This window comes from Triticum dicoccoides, chromosome 3B (assembly GCF_002162155.2).
Source record: "Triticum dicoccoides isolate Atlit2015 ecotype Zavitan chromosome 3B, WEW_v2.0, whole genome shotgun sequence".
Taxonomy (NCBI): domain Eukaryota; kingdom Viridiplantae; phylum Streptophyta; class Magnoliopsida; order Poales; family Poaceae; genus Triticum; species Triticum dicoccoides.
Window position 1 is genome coordinate 156500987 of NC_041385.1, and position 6000 is coordinate 156506986.

Below are 6000 nucleotides of genomic sequence, written 5' to 3' on the forward strand. Positions count from 1 at the left end.
TACGAGCGGGAGTGCCTGCCGAAATGCTCGGTGCCGAGGTCGGACGTGTGTTCCTGGGAGAGAAAAGAAGAAGAGCGTACGTACATCCCGTCTCGCGTGGCCGAGTGTGGGCTGGGACCGAGTCACGCTCCTACACGTTGGTCGTCCCTGAAATTGAATCCTACTCGTCCATCCATCGCTGACCGTCTCCTACTGTTGCGCAACTTTCCAATCCATATATGCCCTCTCCAACAACCAACCAAAGAACCACACAAGCCAACTTTACTTTTCGCCGTCGGAGCTCGCCGGTCATCCTAGACGCAAATCAGCGATCAGCCGGCCAGGAGCTCGCCGTAGTGCCCTGCCGTGTTCTGATAGCTTGGACCGTGGAGGGTACTTCTGGCATGGAACCACGTCAGCCCGAGCTCGAGGAGTTCTCCACTGCCACTGCGGCCGAGGTGCTGAAATCAGTGGAGGCGCCATCCGACGGTGAAGAATGCCCCATATGCTTGGGTCAAGAGGAGGCCACGGAGACCACTTGGATGAAGACATTGTGCGGACACATCTTTTATGGGCGGTGCGTGAAGAGGTGGCTCAAGACAAAGGAAAGTTGCCCTATGTGCCCGCACCAGCTTCTAAAACCACATGTTGCTACAAAACAAGATGTTCCCTTTATAGGTCCCCTCACCTCGATGGCGATGGAGAGAATGCAGAGGTTTCCTCGCATATTCCCAGATCCAGAAGGATTTTTCTCAATGTATATGCAAGATATGTTTGAAGGCCATTGAAGATGATATTGCCATGTACATTATGCTTTCAGTAGCTCTACATATGAGACCGGTGCTAAGAATGTTATGTAAAGTATGGATATCTTCACTTTCAAACAAATAGAACACGTGCTTGCCGAATGCGCCAGAACTTTCATGTGAGAATCCTATATACCTAAAAAATCATCACACTATCTTATTTCTCTTGACAGACAGCTTATTCAAATCAGCAGCACTACCACATCGGCGCTTTATTAGAGCTTTACACACGGGACCCAGCACTATACAGAACAACCACGTTAACTTTTAGTTACTGTCGGCAGGACCCACGAGAGAGGCTACCCATGGACATATCTTTCCGTCATCCAACCCAACCCATCTCCCCCACTTTCCTCTCTCTATATTCGGGTGCACCGTCCCACCCAAGACCCCGTCTCAAACCCCATGCAGAACCGGTGGGTCGGCTCCCCTGTGTTCGCTGCACTCTCACTTGCCGCCCACCCAGGATCTCGTTGGCGCTCCCCTCTCTTTGGTCCCTCGCTCCGACGCTGACATCCACCCTCCCTCCCGCTGCATGCCACTCCTGTCGTGATGGCCAACTCCTTTCCTCCTTTCCCCTTCACCGTCCTTCTCCACCCTCACGGCGTCCTTCTACTTTTGAAGGGAGAATTGATACGTCTCCAACGTATCTATAATTTTTTTATTGTTCCATGCTACTATATTATCTGTTTTGGATGTTTAATAGGCATTTTAATGCTATTTTATATTATTTTTGGGACTAACCTATTAACCGAGGGCCAGTGTCAGTTTTTGTTTTTTTGCCTATTTTAGAGTTTCGTGGAAAAGGAATACCAAACGGAGTCCAAACGGAATGAAACCTTCGCGATGATCTTTCTTGGACCGAGAGGAAACCAGAAGAGTTGGAGATGAAGTCGGAGACGCAACAAGGCGGCCACGAGGCAGGAGGGCGTGCCCAGGGGGTAGGGCGCGCCCCCCTCCCTCGTGGGCCCCTCGTAGCTTCCCTGACCTAGTTCATTCGCCTATATATACTCTTATACACTGAAAACATCCATGAGAGCCACGAAACCACATTTCCACCGCCGCAACCTTCTGTACCCGTGAGATCCCATCTAGGGGCCTTTTCCGGCGTCTTGCCGGAGGGGATTCGATCACAAAGGGCTTCTACATCAACACCATTACCTCTCAGATGAAGCGTGAGTAGTTTACCACAGACCTTCGGGTCCATAGTTATTAGCTAGATGGCTTCTTCTCTCTCTTTGATTCTCAATACCATGTTCTCCTCGATGTTCATGGAGATCTATTCGATGTAATATTGTTTCGCGGTGTGTTGGCGAGATCCGATGGCTTGTGGATTTATGATCAGATTATCTATGAATATTATTTGGTTCTTCTCTGAATTCTTATATGCATGATTTGATGTCTTTGCAAGTCTCTTCGAATTATCGGTTTAGTTTGTCCTACTAGATTGATCTTTCTTGCAATGCGAGAAGTGCTTAGCTTTGGGTTCAATCTTGCGGTGTCCTTTCCCAGTGACAGTAGGGGCAGCAAGGCACGTATTGTATTGTTGCCATCGAGGATAAAAAGATGGGGTTTTCATCATATTGCTTGAGTGAATTCTTCTACATCATGTCATCTTACTTAATGCGTTAGTCCGTTCTTTATAAACTTAATACTCTAGATGCATGCTGGATAGCGGTCGATGTGTGGAGTAATAGTAGTAGATGCAGGCAGGAGTCGGTCTACTTGACACGGACGTGATGCCTATGTTCATGATCATTGCCTTGGATATCGTCATAACTATGCGCTTTTCTATCAGTTGCTCCGTAGTAATTTGTTCACCCACCGTAGTATTTGCTATCTTGAGAGAAGCCACTAGTGAAACCTATGGCCCCCGGGTCTCTTTTCCATTATATTGAATCTCTTTTCCATATTATTAAATCTCGTTTACATCTTGCTAGTTTCCAATCTACTATTTTGCAATCTTTTACTTTCCGTTCTATAAACCAAAAATACCTAAAATATTTACTTTACCGTTTATCTATCTCTATCAAATCTCACTTTTGCAAGTGACCGTGAAGGGATTGACAACCCCTTTATCGCGTTGGGTGCAAGTTGTTGATTGTTTGTGCAGGTATTCGGTGACTTGTGCGTTGTCTCCTACTGGATTGATACCTTGGTTCTCAAAACTGAGGGAAATACTTACGCCACTTTGTTGCATCACCCTTTCCTCTTCAAAAGAAAACCAACACAAGCTCAAGAGGTAGCAAGAAGGATTTCTGGCGCTATTGTCGGGGAGATCTACGTCAAGTCAAGCCATACCAAGTACCCGTCATAAACTCTTCTCCCTTGCATTAGATTATTCGTCATTCGCCTCTAGTTTCCCTCTCCCCCACTTCTAAAACGATTTTCGAAAACCTTTGCCTTCTCTTCGCCCCTCTTCTGTTCGTCTATTTTCGCTTTTTCCTTGTGTGCTTGTGTGTTGGGTTGTTTTCTTTGTCACGATGGCTCAAGATAATACCAAATTGTGTGACTTTTCCAATACCAACAATAATAATTTTATTAACACTCCGATTGCTCCTACTACTAATGCTGAATCTTGTGAAATTAATGCCGCTTTGCTGAATCTCATTATGACATATCAATTTTCTGGCCTTCCTAGTGAAGATGTCGCATCCCATCTAAACAATTTCGTAGATTTGTGCGATATGCAAAAGAAGAAAGATGTGGATAATGATATTGTTAAATTGAAGCTATTTCCGTTTTCGCTTAGAGATCGTGCTAAAACTTGGTTCTCATCTTTGCCTAAACATAGTATTGACTCGTGGAATAAGTGTAAAGATGATTTCATCTCTAACTATTTTCCTCCCGCTAAGATCATCTCCCTTAGGAACGATATTATGAATTTTAAGCAACTTGATCGTGAGCATGTTGCACAATCTTGGAAGATGATGAAATTGATGATATGTAATTTCCCTACTCAGGTTTGAATTTGTGGATGATTATACAAAAAGTTATGCCGGATTGAATTTTGCTTCTAGAAATCTTTTAGATTCGGTCGTGGGAGGCACTTTTATGGAAATCACTTCAGGAGAGGCTACTAAGCTCCTAGATAATATTATGGTTAATTATTCTCAATGGCACACCGAAAGATCCACTAGTAAAAAAGTTCATGCGATTGAAGAGATTAATGTTTTGAGTGGAAAGATGGATGAACTTATGAAATTGTTTGCTAATAAAAATGCTTCCTCTGATCCTAATGATATGCCTTTGTCCACTTTTATATGCCTTTGTCCTCTATATGCGTTGTTACCAAATTTGTTCCTACCGTTAAGATGCGTGCTAAAAAAGATTGGTTTGTAAAAGCGTGTTCTTCTAGTTTTCATGATAATAATTATGAAGATCTAAAAGTGATTGATATGACTCCTATTAAATCTTTGTTTTCCAATACGAATCTTGATAAAGATGGGACTGGAGATGAGTCAACTTTAGTTAAAAGGTGTCCTAATGATTCAGAGTTTTTATATCCTGATGCAAAAATTGATAAAAGTGGGATTGGAGAGGTCAAAACTTTAAGTAGCAATGAACCCACTATTTTGGATTTCAAGGAATTTAATTATGATAATTGTTCTTTAATAGATTGTATTTCCTTGTTGCAATCCGTGTTAAATTCTCCTCATGCTTATAATCAAAACAAAGCTTTTACTAAACATATCGTTGATGCTATGATGCAATCTTTCGAAGAAAAGCTTGAACTAGAAGTTTCTATCCCTAAAAAACTTTATGATGAGTGGGAACCTACTATTAAGATTAAGATTAAAGATTATGAATGTTATGCTTTGTGTGATTTGGGTGCTAGTCTTTCCACGATTCCAAAAACTTTGTGCGATGCGCTAAGGTCAAAAAAAAGTTTCCATGAATTTGATGATTATTCTTTAAATTTGCATCTTGCGGGTTCCACCATTAAGAAATCTATGGGAACGATTAATGATGTTCTTATTGTTGCAAATAGGAACAAATAGGAATTATGTGCCCGTAGATTTCATTGTTTTTGATACAGATTGCAATCCTACATGTGCTATTATTCTTGGTAGACCTTTTCTTAGAACGATTGGTGCAATTATTGATATGAAAGAAGGAAACATTAGATTCCAATTTCCGTGAAGGAAAGGCATGCAACACTTTCCTAGGAAGAAAATTAAATTGCCATATGAATCTATTATGAGCGCCACTTATGGATTGCATACCAAATATGGCAATACCTAGATCTATTCGCGTTTTTATGCCTAGCTAAGGGCGTTAAACGATAGCGCTTGTTCGGAGGCAACCCAATTTTATTTCTGTTCTTTGCTTTTTTACTTCTGTTTAGTTATAAATAATTCATCTAGCTTCTGGTTAGATATGGTTTTATGTTTTAATTAGTGTTTGTGCCAAGTTAAACCTTTAGGATAGCTTACGGTGATAGTTGTGTTGATCCTCCTAAAAATTAGAAACTTCTGTGCTTAGTAAATTAGTTTTGAAAATTCACAAAAACGTGATTTGATCTGATTCTTTTTTCTCTGGATTGGTACACAAATTTCTCAGGTTTTCCTAATTCTGTAGGATATTTAGAGTTATAGAAGTATTCGAGAGTTATAGATTACTACAGACTGTTCTGTTTTTGACAGATTCTGTTTTTCACGTGTTGTTTGCTTATTTTGATGAATCTATGAGTAGTATCGGATGCTATGAACCATGGAGAAGTTGGAATAAAGTATATATTACACCAATATAAATAAAAAATTAGTTTGCAACAGTACCTTAAAGTGGTGATTTATTTTTTCTTATACTAACGGAGCTCATGAGATTTTCTGTCGAGTTTTGTATTGTGAAGTTTTCAAGTTTCGGGTAAGGATTTGATGGACTATGGAATAAGGAGTGGCAAGAGACTAAGCTTGGGGATGCCCAAGGCACCCCAAGGTAAAATTCAAGGACAACGAAAATCCTAAGCTTGGGGATGCCCCGGAAGGCATCCCCTCTTTCGTCTTCGTCTATCGGTAACTTTACTTGAGGCTATATTTTTATTCACCACATGCTATGTGTTTTGCTTGGAGCATCTTGTATGATTTGTGTATTTGCTTTTTAGTTTATGACAATCATCCTTGTTGTACACACCTTTTGGGATAGACACGCATGAATCGTGATTTATTAGAATACTCTATGTGCTTCACTTATATCTTTTGAGCTAGGCAATATC